General features: G+C 37.8%; 1 protein-coding gene across 1 annotated transcript in view; it reads right to left on the bottom strand.

Annotated features, from left to right (window-relative positions):
• The window catches only part of LOC149551812 (uncharacterized), a 126869-nt gene that overhangs the window by 17885 nt on the left and 87672 nt on the right, over nucleotides 1-21312 (bottom strand). The window lies entirely within an intron of this gene.

Consider the following 21312-nt stretch of genomic DNA (forward strand, 5'->3'; position numbering starts at 1 on the left):
CGCCAATCTCAGTCAGTGGCTCAGACTGTAATCCAGATGAAACTAACTGCAATTGATCATCAACCATGTTGGAACTGACTACTACCTCCAAAGATATCACCAAGGGAGTAGTATTACTATCAGGAACCATGCCAACTGTCGACTCACCAACATCACACATGACCTTTGATACATCTCTAGTCTCTGTGCCTTCAGTACTAGAGGCCACCACCCTGTCAGGCATACAATAATCTGCTACAATACCCAACTCAACTAAACCTGACTCTAGTGGGAATGAACCTGATATGCCAATGTTAGTATCAAGGATGGATGCATCCCCATCTCCATTGTCTCTGACAATCTCAGTCATGGACATCCTCGAATCACCAAACACCATAGCTTGTGACTGTATAGAATCAGATAAAGACTGTAGTCGCTCTAACTCCATGGTCACCTTAGCCAAATGAAACTGTGACTCCTTGAAAGCCAACTGTGTACTCTCAAGAATCTCAAAAGTCACCTCAAGCTGCTCAGTAAGCTCACTCACCTCATCTTCCTTGGCCAACAATGCATCATATGTTGTACTACCCCACTCCATAAGATAATCTCTATCAGCTACCAACTGCATATAATTCTGTCTCAAAATCTGAATAGCCTCCCATAAAGAGTGGATCTCTGTCAAGGAAAGATAACTTCCTTCCTGCTCATCACTAGTAGGAGAACCCCATCCATAAACTGCTAATAATTGACGAGCAGCATCAAAATGTTGGCAAGTGATAGCAATGTCTCGGTCACTAACTCTCAACTGATTAGACACATGATGGCATTGGCTTGACTGTCTCCTACAAACCTCCTTTGATGCACTGTCTAAAGGAGTATCCTCAAAGTTACTAGTCTCTAGAGTATTACCATCCATGTCCTGTGAATCAACTCTAAAGCTCATATCAACATACAGAGTATCAAAATTTGTAGCACTGCTGTCCAACTCCTCTGTACCCAAAGAAACTAAGTCTTCAAAATTGCCCACTACATCCTCCTGGATGTCATCGATGCCAATATGATCCTGGGACTCATCTGTACACACTGCCAAATATGAAAGATCATCAACACATTCCAGCAAGTATGGTCGACTGGATATATGAACAAAGCCCAACACCGGTGTATAAAAACTAATACCAACATCAGACAAGATACTGGCACAAGAAAAGACAACACCGTGTAATCTGCTAATCAAATCCATGATAGCACCCAAACAAACACTGCGACCAAAAAGTGTTAAAGATCTCCAGTCAACTGAATCCCAAACACCAATATAACAATCTCGTGTCCATATCCGTAAACTAGAATCAACTGGTAACTCAAGCAAACTCCTCACCTGAGTAATATGACCAATACCAACTAACTCCACATACCTGTCATGATAAGGTAATGAAGTCACAATACTATCTTCACTCACCTTCAGCTGGCGGGATAAATCATGTGAAGTACTACCTGCCTCAACCTCATGTGATGAAGCATCTAACTGCGCTTGGTACTCTTTCTCAGCAAATTCATGAATGCTCAATGTCTGCTCATCTCTACTAGGTATCTCACCATCCTGCACAACAACATCCTCATAATCATCATCTGAACCCACTACACTGTAGTCACTGCCTGTTGTAACTATACCATCCTGAATACCTGTGGCATCACCCTTTGACAACCTGTAAACAATTGTCTCAATTTGAGTATCAAGTTGACTGTTACTATCAATCTGTGTAATATCCTTTCCCACCACCTCCTGTGGCAAAGTAGAATCTGAGACCACTACCTGGCTATCAGCTAGTTTCTCAAACTCCTCATGCAAGTTCTTGGGAATTGTGTCATCTGTCCTGTGAGAAAATCTGCCAAATAGAAATCCAGTCAACTTATCCACCTTAGCTGGGTCAGATAACATGTCATTTATACGGTGGTGCTCAACCAACTGTTTAGACATGTCATGGCTTATTTTCATAAGTTTATCTCGAATGTCTAAATAACCATCCTTTCTACTATTTTGACTCTGGCTATCAATTGTCCAAGATCGTTCCCTCTGAGACTCTGTACTATACCTGTCCATTCTGGATAAAGTAGAGTGTAACCCCAATAGGATATAACTTCTTCAAGCACCAAGAACTAACATGCAAATGATTAGAAGTAGCATGCAACCATAGATTTGGACATGCAACTGATTAGAAGCAACATGCAACCACCAAATTATGACATGCAAGATCTGGGTAGTTGTCAAAACTGACATGCAAACTTCTACAACCACCAAATTCACCAAGAACTAACATGAAAATGATTAGAAGTAGCATGCAACCATAAATTTTTACATGCAGCTGATTAGAAGCAACATGCAATCATAAATTATGACATGCAAGATTTGGGTAGTTCTCAAAACTGAAATGCAATATCTGGGTAGTTGTCAAAACTGACCTGCAACTTCTACAAACCCTCAGGCTGGCAAGATCATGGCTCTGATACCACTGAAATGTCCCTTTTCTGATTTTTCATGATATTTCCAACCTCTAATCAGATCTTTAAAATCAAACAACTGCTATCACAAAGATCCACCAAATTCCTTAAGAAACCCCAAATCGGGTATGTTGAAAATAGTGCTAAAAGCTTCACAACTTCACAAATTATTAATGAATCTGAAAATGGAAATTTTTACAGAACTTTCAGCAGCATAACAGCCTACAAATTGATATTTCCAGATCCGTATAGCCTTTACACAACAGCTCGAAAATGTAGGACCAAAACTATGCTCATCGGGCTCCCGAAATAGCACAAAATATGCTCGGAAACACCACAAGAACACTAATAATCTATCTCAGAAGTTTAATCACGTCCCAATATATATATTCAGCTCTATTTTAACAGCTTAAAGTATAAAATACAGCAGCAACCAAAACTGATATGAAATACTCAACCGGAAACACCAAACTCTTACAAAAATACACCCGGAAACTCACAAATCTGCACTGTTCAGCACAAAGGCAAACTCTGTATGAGCATGCACATGGAATGGCTTCAAACTCCCGTCCTTAGCCTTCCTGGAAACCTGCAAACTCCCGTTCTTGGGTCTCCCTGGAAACCTGCAACTCCCGTTCTTGGGTCTCCTTCTCCACAGGTTTGGCAGCCTCTGAAGAATAACAAAGAATGAGCGAAAATCAAGTCTGGAATCCCCCCAAAATGCCTCCAAACCTCTTTAAAAAGGGCATAACTGTAACTCACGTCCAAGAGAGGTTAATGAAACATATTTTAATAATAATTATCATTTATTAGTCCAACGGTTTCCAAAGATTAACTCCCTTTTTCCGAAACTTCACTTTCTTGGGCCTGCCTGTCTTAGCAAAGATTATTATTTTTTAATTATTTGAAAAGGGGACATGACAATGATACTCAAATTATCAATTTTCGAGAAAACAATGATTTGATGATATGCACTTGAAGGAAGCAAAAATGTGCTGAATGAAATCATCTATGATGAAAATTATGATATTGGTCAAGAAGTAATTCAATTGAAAGGAAATAAGATTCCTAAAGGTCTCATCTCCTTGGAGAAGATATGTGACAAGCATAATAGGTATGTCAAAGAGCAACAAAAGACAAGGACTAGTTCCTCAGGACAATATGAAAAATACAACATTAGGACTGAAGACAATCCTAAATTGGTTAATATTGGTAACTAGTGTACTCATAAAGAAAATAAAAAGTTCATCACTTTGTTTCGTGAATACAAGGATGTTTTGGCTTATTCTTATGAGGATCTGAACTATTTTCGTCCTAAGGAAGTCCAGCATAATATTCCTCAAAAATTTGTCATAGTTCCTTTTTGCCAAAAGCAGAAGTAGTATAATCCAAAGATTTCAGGTACCATTCTAGCTGAAATTGAAAAGATGTTCGAAGCAGGTATTATCTTTCCTATTCATCATTCATCATGCGTAGCTAACATAGTTCCTGTCAGTAAAAAAGAATGGAGAAATTCACATGTGTGGATTTCCGCAATCTCAATCAAACGTCTCTCAAAGATAACCATCCATTGCCAGTCATGGATCAAGTGTTACAAGCTATAACTGGTTCAGAAATGTTATCTATGCTAGATGGTTTCTCAGGCTACAATCAAATTGAAGTTTGTGAGGATGATCACTATAAGACAACACTTACCACCCCATTGGGTACATTAGCATATCGACAAATGCTTTTCCGTCTTATCAATTTTGGAGCAACTTTTCAATGAGCAATTGATCTTGCCTTAAATAGTCTCATCAAAGAAAGCATCGTTGTTTACTTGGGTGATTTGACTATTTTCTCCAACACACGTCAAGATCATTTCCTTCATCTCCAACAAGTCATGAAGAGATGCAGACAGCATGGTGTATCACTGATTACCAAGAAATCAGTTTTTGGTCTAACGGAAGGCAAGCTATTGGGACACATCATGTCCAAGGAAGGCATTAAAATCGATCTAGACATAGTGCAGGCAATTTAAAGCTTATCTTTACCATCAAACAAATCTGCAATTCATTCTTTCTTTGGAAAGGTGAGTTTCTTGAGCAGATTTGTATCAGACTTCATTGAAAAGACTCGTCATATTGTTGATATTATGAAAGGAAAACATGCTTTCCACTAGAATCATGAAGGAAGGACAGCATTTGCAAAAATCAAAGATGCAATAGCACATGCACCTGTGGTAGTGTCCAAATTACACAAAAAGCTTTGCCATGTATAGTTATGCTTATGAGCATACTTTGTTTGCTATCTTGATGCAGAAAAATGATGAAGGCATTGAATCACCTATTTCATTTATGAGTTGTCCTTTAAAGGCTCATGAGTTGAAATACAATCAAATGGAGAAACATGCTTATGTTGTTAAAGCAATGAAGCGTTTTAGGTTCTAGATATTGAACTCTCATATCATTGCTCTAGTTCAAATACTATTGTCAAGAGCATTTTGACGCAACAAGAGTTTGGCACAAAAAGAGGAAATTGGATTGCCAAGATTCAAGAATATGATATGGAGTTACGACCAACATGTTAATCCTGTAACTTTGATCTCATACTAATCTGATTGTACAGATCGCACAAATCTAAATATGTATGAAATGCCTTACTAATAAAGGCTTATATATAATTGTCCCTTCTTCAAGTATGATTGGTGTGTCCTTTGGGGTAATGTTATTTGAGAATACACTTGACTAATCTTAGTTAGTTTAATCGCTAACAAATTCTATTCCTCCTTGGACGCCGATTAGAAGAAACAATTCAAGGCCGACCTAGATAGGAACATGTCCCTTCTAAGGACATGCCCTTTGCTTGTAATATTTATATAGGGTATGTTTTTGGATAAAGGACACATGAATTATATATGGTTTGCTCCTTTAGCAATTCTACCCTATCCGAATTATTAAAGACATAAAACATTTTCAGAATAGTATTTATACTATTGGTAACACTTCATACAAGTCTGAATCATAGAAGATCATCTTCAGCAAGCAATATAAAGGTATTATCTCAGTCTAATTTATAGCAGAATTTGCAGAAACTTTACACAACCAAGCTAGTTCGTGGCAAAGGACTCTGCCAACTTATGGCTGAAAATGAACTTATGCAAGTGCAAGATTAGAATTCCTCTTTTCTTCATACCGTTCTCTTTGTTAGTACTATAGATGATTGGTGTTTTGATATGGCATATTATCTTAGTTATTAAGAATGTCCCTCGCATTTGACATACAAAGAACGGAGGACCCTAAAGTTGAAAGCTTCTCGTTTCATCCTATGGGAGAATGGTCTCTACAAGCGTGCAATGGATGGAACTTTTCCCTAATGTGTGGACAAAAGCCAACAAGTGCGGATTCTAGATTCTTTCCATAATCAAGCCTATGGCGGACATTTCTCAACACCTGTCACAACACAAAAAAAAACTGAGAGCACAATACTATTAACCCACACTTTTTCAAGATGCATATCAGTGGATAAGAAAAAGTGAATTGTGTCAACAATTCGTAGGTAAAAAAAAGCTTGTTGCTTTGCCATTGAAGCCGGCAATGATTGAAGAATTTTTTCAGCAGTGGGGAATTGATTTCATTGGTAACATCAATCCACCTTCAAGCAAGGGTCACACTCACATCTTAGCAGCAACGGACTTCTTTACCAAGTGGGTAGAAGCCATTCCTATGAAGGGTTCTATGTCAGAAATAATTTGTGACTTCTTGAAACAAAACATCATTTTATGGTTTAGCGTTCCAAACAAAATTGTTGCAAATAGTGCAATTGCTTGCTCTTCCAAGGAAGTGACTAAGTTTTGTTACAATCATGAGATAACTCTAGCACATGCATCTAATTATTATCCAAAAGGTAATGGTCAAGCAAAATATAGTGACTCTCATGAGCAAGTTAATTGAACCAAATCAAAGAACTTGGCACAAGGCGTTGTTCAATGCTTTGTGGGTTGACAGAATTACTCCAAACAGGGCAATTGGAATGACCCCTTTTCAGTAGCTATATGGGATCAATCTTAAGATTCCAATAACTTTAGAGGTTCTCGCTCTTAAGTTGATACAAGCCATCAAAGATGAGACTTATTCAGATGCTCTAGATAAGAGAATTATGTTCCTTCAACAATTGGAGGAACAAAGAAACGAGGTGATTGATACACTTGTTGCTCCCGACCAACAAGTCAAAGTTCTTTTTGATAAAAAGGCCAAGTATGAGAATTCCAAATTGGTGATCTTGTTCTACTCTGGGACAAGAGGCGAGAACCAAAAGGAATGCATGAAAAGTTCGATTCTCTTTAGTGAGGACCTATCACAATTCATCATATTGCAAGCAAAAACAGTTTACGGCTTGCATATCGTGATGGAACCCCAATGCCACTACCTTACAGTGGACAACATCTGAAATATTGCATCCAATGATAATCAAATAAGTACTTGTTGTACATAGTTTATTGTTTTTGAGTCATTGGGTTTTTTGTTTTTTGAGTCACCTAACTCTATTACCCAATGAAATGGATAAAGGCACTTAGAGAACTAGATTCTATGTCACTCTTTGTTTCCAACAACAAAAGTGTAACATTCCCCAGACAGAGCCAGCTATTGTCCTGCATTTTGTCACCACAAAATGTAGTTAACAACACAAAACATTTTCTACTTACTTTTGTTTTTCTCTGAGTTGATTCATTATTTAATTAACATTGATCAAACAATTGACCCCAATTGATATAATGATTCCTTTTCCTAAAGGCTTTCGTTAAGTCCTTTTGGTTTTTTTGTTTGTTGAGCCTATGCTTGATTTTTGAAGCCTTCAAAGTCCCTTTTCTTGTTTTTAAGTGTGCGTTTGTTTGCTTTTGGTCTATTGGTTTTGCTCAAATCATTGCTTTCAATTTTCCTTTTGATTCGGTCAATCTTAGGGCTTAATCAAACTTGGTAATCAAAAGATATGACCAAATAAGTGCCCAAAAGGTGGACTCTCCAAATGCAATTGCATGATTTTAAAAAATCATGTTATATTTTCGTCTAGACATTCACATTTTGCAAAATATAACATAAATTCACTTTATGTTATGTTTTTAAGTTACTTTATCACTTGAGTCACTATAGTGCACTTTATGTTATATTTTCATGTTGAGTTGCTTTTTGAATTTTTCGCTTAAGTGACTTTATTAACTATATAGTTTAATTTATTTTTGAGTTACTTTATGTTTTATTTAAAACATCTAAGTTAGATATTACTTTTTGAAATGATATTTGAACATAATAGGTTAATTTTATAATGTAAATGTTATTTTTGACTCAATTAAGTGATATTTCCTCAAAAATTAATTAGACATGTGCTTAATTAATCACTTAAGTTGTGCATATACATGTTTTTCAACCTATTTACATGTAAATTCCTATAGAGACCATGATTGTGCACTAGAAACGCATTTTGAAATACTAAAACATGCAAATGCATGTAATTTAAAACATGCAATGGGTCTCCTAGAATGTGATTTGCATCTAAAGCCCTCTTTAAAACATGTAGCGACCCTCCAAGAGTGCGATTTTTGCACTACATGCATTTTTCGGACAAATTTTAAAACATGTAATGCTCTTCCTAGAATGTAATTTGCATCTAGAAATCAAATGCATGTAATTTAAAACATGCAATTAAACTCCAAGAGTGTGATTTGCATAAGAAACCAACTTTCATTATATTTAAAACTTGCAATGCCTCCTCTAGAATGCGATTTGCTTTTCCTACACATGTTATTGTAAGTTGAGAACCCGATTTTGGCTTCCAAGAGCAAAATGTCTATGTTCTTGCTCTCCATGAACACATTTTGCCAAGAAATCTCCAAATCTGCACATTTTATGAATTCAAATCTATGATACTAGGGTTTTTTTTGCATTTTAATGCATTCCCATGCATATGGCTTCCAAATCCATGCAACAAATGATGCATTTTGTGACATTTTGAAGCCACATTTTGATGAAAATGTTCATTCTTGGGACCTTTTGACCACGTTTTGACTCAAATAGAAGTCATTTTGGGGTTTTGATCCTTGTATTTGCCATCCATAAACACATTTTTGCTTCTCATTGTCAAAAATGTTACATGTAATAGCAGCAAGAAACCACAATTTGTTATTAAAAACTGCTTGAAACTTGGTTTTTAGCAAAAATGGTTTGTGTATTGGAGGTAAGAGACCACGTTTTTGGCATAGCCATGCAAAAACGTCCATTCAAGGCTCATTAATGTCCATCACTTGCAAAGTTGAAGGAGTCAATATAGTTGTTTGTGGATTCAAATTTGGAGAACGTTTCTTCAAACCTGTCAATCCTTCACATTTGGCTCTTTGATCACCAAGTAAGTTGAAGGTTTCAATTCCTTGGTATTTCATTGCATCTTTTCATTCATCCTTGTATATTTGTCCCAAGATGTGCCATGTAAACTGCAATTTTTCTTTAAATAACATAAGAACTTCCACTTTTGAGTCTATAGAATTTCCCCAAATTCTAAGTTCAAATTTACATAAGAGAGCAACTTTGTTCTTGTCATGTTTGAGTCAAAAACCAAAGGTAAGTTTTTGTTTTGTGTTTAGTTTCGTTGGTTGTTTGCTTGCTGTTTTTGTTTTTGAAAAAGTTGCAAGTTATTTCCCAAGAACGTGAGATCATTTCCCTTCATTTCATTCTTCACTTTTTCATGCGAGTACATCATTTCATTTCACATCCATCATCAAATGCCAAAGCACATTTCATCTCATTCTCCATTCGCACTTACATGTAATCTCATTCTCCATCCGCACTTACATGTAATCTCATTCTCCATTCCCATTTACATGCATTTCCACCCTCTGAACCTAATTGCATATTCACATCAAAAATAATTATTACATGTAAATCATTTTACATGTAATCACATCCAAAGAACCAGATTTTGGTTAAAAGTAACTCTTTAAAAGCCAAAAGTTATCATTTGCACACATTCTTATGTGCTTAGCCTACACCTCTAAAAGCATTTATATAAGAGCTCATCCTTCACCCACATCCATTCCATCTCTCTAAATCTCATTTCAGCCTTTTGCATATGCTTATATGCTTACCATTTCCATTCGAAACCATTGCATAAGACCTTGAATCTATACTTCGAGCATATTGCCCCTCATCGATCCATTGTTGCCAGTCAAGAAATAACATCTTTATGGAATCAATATCCTGTGATGATGTGTTCACATTTTGGAATTTTCATGTTGTAGCACAAGATATGCCCTCATCCACAAAACCCAAAGGAAAGATGAAGTACCAAATTGACAAAGAGTTAGCTTATGCAACTGCATCTTCGGTTTCATCCCCTCTAGATAATGTTTCTGACACAGAGATTGGTCACATTGATATGGCTGATTTCATACAAAGGGTCAAAGCTCCTCCAAATCAAAAAAAGAGATGTGTCAAGAAAAGTAATATTCATTTGGTGTCTACTTTCCCTACGGCTGACTTGGAACCAGAATTCATCTTAGGATGTGCACAGCATTTCAGTGCAAAGACCAAGACAATCAAAGATGTAGATGGAAAGGTTATCATTAGCCTTGACCCATAAGTAATTGAACAAATCTTTAAAGTTACTCAAAATGCAGAGTGCGGATTTGTCAAAGGAGACGTCTTTGGAGTTATGGAATGACAAGAAGGCAGATTATCAAAATTATATAAATGCATATTGCTTGAAGGTCAGCAGAAACAATTTTTCAAGATGGCCCAAAACCATTCACAGATCTAACTTGTCATGTCCCCTCTCTAGTCTGACTAGCAGAGTCATGAGAGTTGGCCTATTATTGGAGTCTTGTAGGCTAGCAATGGTGGATAGATCCACAGTTGGTTCTATAGTCAGTTTGAGAGCCAATCGAGGCAATTCCTTAATTTTAGGAGTTTTCCTAAAATTTAGGAAGTTGTGGCAATGATCAAATTTGAGGCTCCTAAGGACCAGTATACGGTTTAAGTTTCAGAGTGATAGGGTATATTCCCTAGTTTCTAGGAGAATCCCTAGTTTTTAGGGATGGGACTGCCTGTAATAACCCCAATAGGTTATAACTTCTTCAAGCACCAAAAATCTTTATACTTCAGTTGTTTGACATTTCATCAAACACTTTGCAAGCAAGCTCTGATACCACTGTAATAAGCCACCTCAAATTTGCTCTCAAAAATGTTGATGAAAGCTCAAGGAATTTCATCAAACAATTCACATGCAAGGGACGTATGACTGATATAGTATTTCAGCTGGCTTTAAATGACTCTTTTCAATTTGCATCAATGAAAAACTTGTGCTAGAAGACTCCAAATGGACTACACAATGGCCTAACATGAGTGTGCTACTAATTTTGACAATATTTAGTGCATATATATGATCTAAGCATGAGAAATGTACACCTACAGCCAATTGGCATTTTTACAAACAGTTGGTGTGCAAACTAACTAGCTAATAAATAATGATATTAAATTGCTTAAATGACACTAGCAACTATTGTCTTCTTAATTTGCAATGAAATTTCTAATACAATGCTCATGAAATATGGCCAAGACTTTTGGCATTTACATGGATTACAAAATGATAATGCTGGTATAATGCACACTTACAGCTGAAACTTATAACACCCTAAAAAACAATACTAATAAAGGAACCTGGTTGTAGATGGCTGTAATAATCTTCTTCAATGCTACCCCTTCTGATTTGCTTTTTTCAAGCTACTTTTTCGGACTGCTTTTTTCAGCCTGCTTTTTCGGTTCCGCTTTTTCGGACTGCTTTTTCGGCCTGCTTTTTCGGTTCCACTTTTTTCGGATTGCTTTTTTAGCCTGCTTTTTCAATTCCGCTTTATCGGACTGCTTTTTCGTACCTGCTTTTTCGGATTGCTACTATGTTGAATCTCAAGACCATATCTTTCAATGGCGTCAAGATTTCCAGCTTGAAGGGATTTCGTCCTCCAAACTATTGAGACATAATCTCCAGCAAATTCCCCAATTTCTTTGATAGTTCCAACCATGCTTAAAAGAAGCTCTTCCATTTCTTTTATAGTGTTCTCACAAGAGCTCCATCCTTCGTTTTCTCAATGTGGGATAAAACATAACTCCTTTTATGTAACTTATGTCTCCAATGTGTTATAAAATAAAGGGGACTCTTTTAATTTAAATATTTCCCACAAACTATAGTCTATGCATTAATAAAGTTAAATATTTAAATTTAACTTTATAAAATAGCTTTATCAATACAAAACAAATCTTATCAATGATAAACAAGTCTTCTTGCCGATTTTAAACAATTACCATCAACATACCGTTGCCACTGGATGTCCACCCATGCCCAAGATGACTTACTATAAATAGTAAGTATGCCCAAAGTTGCCTCAAAACCCCTCAGAAAGACCTGCAACTGAAACTATCTAGGCCAAATGGCCTCTAAGCCCCTTTAATGTCCTAGTTAGCCTACGGGACCGTGGGGAAATAGGCTAACGACAACATCATGCTATGAATGCTAAAAAGGGGACATTACAGTCCGCCCTTCCCAAAATTGCTTGTCCCCAAGCAATGGCCGAACAACAACCCAATCAATCCACCTGAATCCCAAATGTAGTCATGAACTATACTGCTGTTAGTCAACATAGGCTCCTGCAACAACCTCTGAAAATTAACCAAGAGGAATCCATAATCAAATTGGCGAATACAACTCACCCAAACTCCAAAGTTAGGAACCCATGAGAAACAAGCTCTCGAAATATCAAAACCCAAGTAGAGTAGATAACCCAAACTGCCAACACAGTAAATACCATCAACGCATCCCACTGGTCTATATGGAATGTACAATCCAACTCTGCAACAATGGTGACCACTCCCACATGAAACTGCACCAAATACAAAGAATCCACACACTGTACATCTACTGCAGTTAACACAACTCTGTAGATTACGGGCCACTCTCTCATAACCATAACTCCCATGCACCGCTGATGGTGAAAAGACATCACAAGATAAACAACAAGAAATGGAACCCAAACCAAATCTGCCTGCCACCAACTCCTCAACACAAGGATCAAATGCTAACTGATGTACATACCCTACAGTATAATGCTGATAAAAAAAACCAACCCCAGTCAACAGCTCACCATGAACAAGTGATACAACCCACTATGACTGATCACCAGCTAAGTCAGGAGATGTCATAACCAAAGGAGTAGAATCAATAAAAACAACCGCTGAAGCATCACTCCCAAACTCTTGCTCTAAGTCATGTATTATCAAGCTATCAACCGCAGAACCTATTGCCATGTCATGCCCATCACAACTCTCATACTGTGGCGTCAAACCATCCCATAACTGATGACAAGCACTAGGAATCAAAGTATATCTCCATATCATCATCTCATCAACATGGTCATCAAAGGTAAATTGATGAGCATACCTCACAGTGTAATGCCGATAGAATGCGCCAATCTTAGTCAGTGGCTCAGACTGCAACCCAGATGAAACTAACTGCAATCGATCACTAACCAAGCTGGAACTAATTACTACCTTCGAAGACATCGCCAAGGGAGTAGTATCACTAGCAGGAACCATGCCAACTGCCAGCTCACCAACATCACACATGATCTTTGATACAACATCTCTAGTCTCCGTGCCATCAGTACTAGAGGCCACCACCATGTCAGGCATACCACAACAATCTGCTATAGCACCCAACTCAACTGAACCTGACTCTAGTAGGAACGGAACAGATATGCCAATGTTAGTATCAAGGGTGGATGCATACCCATCTCCACTATCTCTGACAATCTCGACCATGGACATCCTCAGATCACTAGACACCACAGCTTGTGACTGTACAGAATCTGGTAAAGACTGCAGTCGCTCTAACTCCATGGTCACCTTAGCCAAATGAAACTGTGACTCCTCGAAAGCCAACTGTGTACTCTCAAGAATCTCAGAAGTCACCTCGAGCTGCTGAGTAAGCTCACTCACCTCATCTTCCTTGGCCAATAATGCATCGTATGTTGTACTCCCCCACTCCATAAGATAATCTCTGTCGGCTACCAACTCAATATAATCCTATCTCAGAATCCGAATAGCCTCCCATAAAGAGTGGATCTCTGTCAAGGAAAGATAACCTCCTCCCTGCTCATCACTAGTAGGACAACCCCATCCATAAACTGCTATCAACTGACGAGCAACGTCGAAATGCTGGCAAGCGATAGAAATGTCTCGCTCACTAACTCTCAACTGACTAGACACATGATGGCATTGGCTAGACTGTCTCCTACAAACCTCCTCTGACACATTGTTTAAAGGAGCATCCTCAAAGTTACTAGTCTCTAGACTATTACCATCCATATCCTGCGAATCAACTCCAAAGCTCATATCAACATACGTAGTATCAAAAACTGTAGCATCGCTGTCCAACCCCTCCGTACCATAAAAAATTGCTGAGGAAACTAAGTCCTCAAACCTATCCACAACATCCCCCTGGGTGTCGTCTGTAATAATTAGATCCTGGGACTCTCCTGTAAACTCTGTCATCTTTGAGAAATCATCAACATGTGACCTGACTGTAAAAGAAAACTGAGTCCCTACTATAAGCGCTAACTCTCGAACTAAGCTCACCTCAAGACAAAGCTCGTCCACATGTCTCTCAGAATCCTGGAGAGCCAACTGAATACGCACCAAGGAATTCCGAGTATCCTCTAGCTCATGAGAAAGCTGGTCAACCTCCTCCTCCTTCTTCTTCAATGCATCTAAATAGATCCCTGCAAGATTAAGGAGATGATCGTGATCTGAAAGTCGGTGTATGTAACTTACCTTCATTGCCTCCATGCCTTCCTTGATCTGCTGTAAGTCGTCACAAGAAGAACCTGTTGTGACTCCTCTCTGTCTCTCTTGCAGTGGAATCATCCAAATGTGATTCTCAATCAATCCATACATCCTGTCATTATGAGATAAAGTCGCGACAATATCCTTGTCCCTTGTCTTCAGCTGGCTTGCCAAACCAAGTGAAGAGCTACTAGCCTCTATCTCATGTGAAGAAGCATCCAACTGTGCTTGATACTCATTTTCTGCAAAGTCCTGAATGCTCACTTTTTGATCAACTGTACTATCCTCAAACATGACAGTATCCTCCACTGCTGTAACTTCATCCAGCCCAACTGTACTGGAATCACTATCTGTGTCAATCATGCAATCCGATGTGCCTATGATATCACCTTCTGATGCAACTGGCTCAACCTACACAACATCTGAAACCCCTTCTGCCTATGAAGATGATGCAGATAAACCATTACCTGAAGATGTGTTGAAGTCTCCCTGTATCGAATCTGCATGTCTGTTAAACTCGTCATACAAGTTTTTGCCTGTCATAGAGAAGGTATGATCCTTAGGCCTATCAAAGTGTTCAATCAGTCTCTCCGAAAACTCCACATATGAGGTAATGTGTGCATGACCCATAGTGACCATACCATGATGCCACCACTTGTGTGCTAACCCATCCAGGTGAATTGTTGCATACTTAATAGCTTCTTTCTTAGGCATAGTGTTCATTTAAAAGTATGTGTCAAGTTTTTGAACCCAAGCTCTTGCTGTAGACTTCCCCGAGCCATCATAATATGGTAACTGAAGTTTCCCTACTTTCTTCTGTAGCTCATAGCTCTGGTTCTTGTCATGTCCACGTGGCATATGCTTCATCCGCACATCTATATACTCCCTAAAGGTAATTGCAGCAATAAAATCTGGACCTCCGGCTTCCCAATCTCTCCTCAACTGGTCTTGTATATCAGTGATCTGGGGCTCTAGTACGGGCTGCTCTGGAGCTCTAGGAGGAAATATGGGAATCATGGGCCCAATCTTATGTGCCCCATCCCGATTATTACCATTCTGATTATTTCCTCCACCCACATTAGCATTCAACCCCATTTGACAAGCCATCATCTGCATCATAAGCTCAAATCTCTGACTCTGTTCCTGTGCTCTTTGCTCTGCTGATCGCTGTCCCTATGCTAAAGTGTCTAATAATTGTAAGAATCTTTCCTTTCCCTGATCTGGACCGGCATTCATTTTGTCAAACATTTTTCTCTTTATCTGGCTATTCCAAATTCCCTATAAGACCTCCACAGGATGGCAGGACTTATAGCTCTGATACCACTGTAATGACTCCAACAAGTTATAACTTCTTCAAACACCAAAAATCTTTATACTTTAGTTGTTTGACATTTCATCAAACACTTTGCAAGCAAGCTCTGATACCACTGTAATAAGCCACCTCAAATCTGCTCTCAAAAATGCTGATGAAAGCTCAAGGAATTTCATCAAACAATTCACATGCAAGGGACGTATGACTGATATAGTATTTCAGCTGGCTTTAAATGACTCTTTTCAATTTGCATCAATGAAAAACTTGTGTTAGAAGACTCCAAATGGACTACACAATGGCCTAACATGAGTGTGCTACTAATTTTGACAATATTTAGTGCATATATATGATCTAAGCATGAGAAATGTACACCTACAGCCAACTGGCATTTTTACAAACAGTTGGTGTGCAAACTAACTAGCTAATAAATAATGATATTAAATTGCTTAAATGACACTAGCAACTATTGTCTTCTTAATTTGCAATGAAATTTCTAATACAATGCTCATGAAATATGGCCAATACTTTTGGCATTTACATGGATTACAAAATGATAATGCTGGTATAATGCACACTTACAGCTGAAACTTATAACACCCTAAAAAACAATACTAATAAAAGAACCTAGTTGTAGATGGCTGTAATAATCTTCTTCAATGCTGCCCCTTCTGATTTTCTTTTTTCGAGCTGCTTTTTCGAACTGCTTTTTTCGGCTTGCTTTTTCGGTTCCGCTTTTTCGGCCTGCTTTTTCGATTCCGTTTTTTTCAGACTGCTTTTTTAGCCTGCTTTTTTCGATTCCGCTTTTTCGCACTACTTTTTCGTACCTGCTTTTTCGGATTGCTACTATGTTGAATCTCAAGACCATATCTTTCAATGGCGTCAAGATTTCCAGCTTGAAGGGATTTCGTCCTCCAAACTATTGAAACATAATCTCCAGCAAATTCCCCAATTTCTTTGATATTTCCAACCATGCTTAAAAAAAGCTCTTCCATTTCTTTTATAGTGTTCTCACAAGAGCTCCATCCTTCGTTTTCTCAATGTGGAATAAAACATAACTCCCTTTATGTAACTTATGTCTCCAATGTGTTATAAAATAAAAGGTACTCTTTTAATTTAAATATTTCCCACAAACTATAGTCTATGCATTAATAAAGTTAAATATTTAAATTTAACTTTATAAAATAGCTTTATCAATGCAAAACAAATCTTATCAATGATAAACAAGTCTTCTTGCCGATTTTAAACAATTACCATCGACATACCGTTGCCACTGGATGTCCACCCATGCCCAAGATGACTTACTATAAATAGTAAGTATGCCCAAAGTTGCCTCAAAACCCCTCAGAAAGACCTGCAACTGAAACTATCTAGGCCAAATGGCCTCTAAGCCCCTTTAATGTCCTAGTTAGCCTACGGGACCGTGGGGAAATAGGCTAACGGCAACATCATGCTATGAATTCTAAAAAGGGGTCATTACACTGCCAGTTGGCCCACATTGCCCAACATCAGTCACATGTAAGTGACAGGACCAGTTCACTGGTTATTTGGTTGGTTTACCTTTCCAGTTGAATAAAAGGAAATATTTTTAATATTTACTAAGTTTGCGTTTAAATAAATTAAAATAGAGCTATTTATATAGCTAATTGGAGTAATAAGGGTATTTTGGCTTCATTTGGTTAGGCAGGCCTATGTGTTATAGCTCGTTGGAAAGGTCTTGAATTATTATAACTTATTTTCATCATTCAGAGACCTTTAGGCACCTAGAGTTATGTTATTTGAGGAAAGGGGTTTTTTTCCTATACATAAAGACATTTTAATTGAGAAGATGTCATTTTATAATAAAATAAAAAGCATATTCTCCCTTTAGGGTTCAATTGGCTTTGAGAGGGAGATAAAAGGAGATGTTGGCTCATTCTTTCATTATCTTTTACATCTTTATTCTTGGTATTTGCAATTTTGCTCTAAGGAGCGATTCTAGAGGACTAGGACGCAAACCCTAGAGCCTAGCTATTGGGACGCAAACCTCAATAGATGGTTTCAGCAGCATTCTACAGTATTTTTCCTATATCCTAGAGGAAAGGGGTGTTTTTCCTATACATAAAGATATTTTTATTGAGAAGATGTCATTTTATAATAAAGGGAAAGCCATATTCTCCCTTTAGGGTTCAATTGGCTTTGAGAGGGAGATAAAAGGAGATGTTGGCTCATTCTTTCATTATCTTTTACATCTTCATTCTTGGTATTAGCGATTTTGCTCTGAGGAGCGATTCTAGAGGACTAGGACGCAAACCCTAGAGCCTGGCTATTGGGATGCAAACCTCAATAGATGGTTTCGGCAGCATTCTACAGTATTGTTTCAGCAATTGACAAAGATTGTTAAGCTCAACGTTTGCTAGTGCTTGTGCATTGCACGTTGAGGGTCGTGTTTGCCACGTTGGGATCTTCTTGCTGCCTTGGCGTGATTATAGTAGTCGTACGACTGTCTTTCAGCTAGGACGTGATTTGTTGGTTGGCTTACGTCACCCATCTCTCTCCTTTTGGTCCGTGGCTGGTCCATTCTTGTAGTTGGTGTCATCATTCCTTGTTTGTAAACACCTTTGCTAGCATACTAATTACATAAATTGCCTAGTACGATTTGTAGCTGCTCCGGTTGATTGAATATTATATTATTTGTTGTTGTTATTTATTGTTTTACTTATATCTGGAAAATACAAAAAAGAAGAAACAATTTTTCTACAACTTCTGTCTAATTCTCTAAAACCACAAGGAAAGCACAGGAAAATCTATTATTTTAATTAAAATTTACAAAAGTTCAGTGAAAGGATCCTTTTGGGATCTTTCATTACTTCAATCCAAAATGTAAGGACTTGATTACTCTCCTTAGCAGGGTATGCAGTCTCAAAGATTCAAGTGACTTCGAACCATGGATGTTCAAATTCATTTTCCAAATCTTTGATAATGAAGTACCTATGTTTTGGGAAGAGTTTATCAGTACCGCACTTTGTGAACAATTGCTCAATGTAGGAACCTCAGCACCATTTTACATGAACTCCTACTTGGTCTACATAGTTGCATCAATGAGATCTTTCTCAAGGATTTCAACCTAAGGAGATCGACTTCAAGTTCCTATTTGGCAATAGTATGATCAAATTAAATTGCTGCATACTAAATACCACTAATAGGAGAGTCCAAGATGCATTTTTTGGACATTTCAAGTGACGATTTAATAAATAGTTGGTAATCAAGAGAGAGTCAGATGAAGCATGAAATAGGGTAAATCAATTTGGCGCTATCTTTTTGCAGTTTCCAACTTTCACTTAGTTGAGAGTTGGCTATTTCAGAGGAGAACCATATACTCAGCCGAGATATGCTACTAATAAAATCATACTGATGGAATTAGCTAGACATCTCATGGAAATTCAATTGTATCAGAATACTCAACATAATCAAGGATTTGGAATCACTACACCCAAGGCATTGGTAATTGGTCAGTATATGATCAATTCAGTCTACAAGACGAAAAATAGAGAGGTGGAACTTCAGCTCATCACATTGAAGTTCAAAGCTAGGTATGATTTTGATTATTGTGGAATGCACTCAATGATCAAAAGAGCATTCGTCGATGTCCATCGCATAGAGGACATATGGATTAACCTGCACACGGAACTGGGCATCATGAGGATGGACTACTGCAGACTCACATTGCATCAGATCATTGATCTTAACATGCTTGAAATCTCATCCAATCTCTAGATTGAAGATGATGGCAATATTCTTGATCTAGAATACCATCGTGCTAGTTTTGACAAGCAATGCCCTTTTCCCGTATAGTGACAGCAAAAAGGTGTATCTATCTTTGATAGATTTCATTCTAACTTGATAAACACCAACAAATGCTTAAAGATCAAAGGCCTAAAGAGGGTGAATCCTAAACTCCGGGTATACTATGGTAGTTTTGGACCACTTACGAAGGAAATCCCGACTAGAAATTTCAAGCAAAGATGGTGCATCTTCCTCCATTTCAGCTAAACCCCTCAAGTTTAAGTTGAAAGGCGGAAAGGGATCTAAATCACCTTAAGAACCCTCACAAGCATCTATGCAAGCTCAAGAATCTGATGAGGAATCTAAAGAAGGACCTGATGAAGAGGAAGGAGAGGTTATGATCATTTCCCCTCCACGATTGATAAACCATCAAGGTCCATCCATTCAAGAAACAGCTTTTTTGGGTGTCATAGATGATGGTGTGGATCCATTCTCCACTATTTTCACACCTACCATCCCTGCCTCGGAAGTGATCACATTAGACCTTCTTATCTCTTCAAAAGCTCCTATTCTCACGGCTAAGAAATGCAAGAATTTGGAAAATGTGTTTGAAGATTTCCCAACACTCACGGAAGGTCAAGTTTCCCAACTTGATACTTCGATGATTGCTTTTGAAGCATTCACGATAGAATCTTCTCATCGGGCATCTCTTGGTATAGCTATGCAAACTAAAGCATGCTCAGTTGCAACTGAAATACAATCAGGATCAATGTCAATGGTTGCCACTATACCTAATTCAGCAAATGAAGGTTTTAGTTTGCTTGCATGGTTGAGCAAGATCACTATGAAGAGAAGGAAGGTTGTGTTGCCCCCATTTAATCTTCCTATCAAGAGAACTAAGTCTAAATCTCTGAAACATAAGATTATTTCAAGAATTGTAGTAGATTCTGAAAAGACTAAGTTTGTAGAGGTTGTTAAACCATTGGTGCACAAACTGGCTAAAGAACTTAATTTTTCAAATTACAAGTTCACCAAAACTGAACTTAGTAAGCAGTCACGATTGGGTTGTCTACAAGATGCTCATGATGCACTTGCTAATGTATCGAAGAGCAATCATGAGTTATGGGAGAAGAAGAATCAGCTCAAGCAGGAGGTTGCTCGCCTAAATGACATTATTCAACAGCAGTCTTCACAACATGCAGACACTACATCTCAGAAACCTTGAGAGAAACGGATAATGGAAGCAACAAAGTCTTGTCTCTGAAGGAGTTCAAAACATTAAAGATGAAATTAAAATTCTTAAACGTATCAAAGGTATTCACAAGATGTTGCATGACCTAATTGCATCTTTAAATCAAGAAGCTAACACCTTCAAGGAAATTTTGTTTGATTGGTATGAAATCGCCAATTCTGATTTGGACAACCTAGTTGCATGTGATGTTGTCCCATCTTACGAAATGTTCTACATATGCCACAGTGTCGTGGTTTACAAGGAAGAGACGCTGAGGAAACTCATAATAAAGTTTCAAAAGGTTGTCAATCAATTAAGATTGAGGTCATGTGCAACCTGGAACAAATGGGATGCCAAGTTCTTACTAAGCATGACAAATTGGTCACAATAAAGGAGATGAATTCAGAATATACAATCAGAGTTAATACTGATTTACATTCTAAAGAATTTGGTTCTCACACAATGAATAGCTTTGCTTTGTACAAATCATTAGCAAAGCACCTACAAGATTCTCTCACGAAAAATTGCAAAGTTGTAAAATCAACATATTCCGATGCAGTCAGAATAGAAGCTATATTAAAGACAATGGAAATCTCAAATCTTCCTACAGTGTGAGATGTCATCATCAAGTTTAAGATAGAAGAGACTTAATCTCACACGTTGTGGCTGGTCTA

This window comes from Cupressus sempervirens, chromosome 6, assembly GCF_028749045.1.
Source record: "Cupressus sempervirens isolate cs-2001-9-10 chromosome 6, ASM2874904v1, whole genome shotgun sequence".
In the NCBI taxonomy this organism is placed as follows: Eukaryota; Viridiplantae; Streptophyta; class Pinopsida; order Cupressales; family Cupressaceae; genus Cupressus; species Cupressus sempervirens.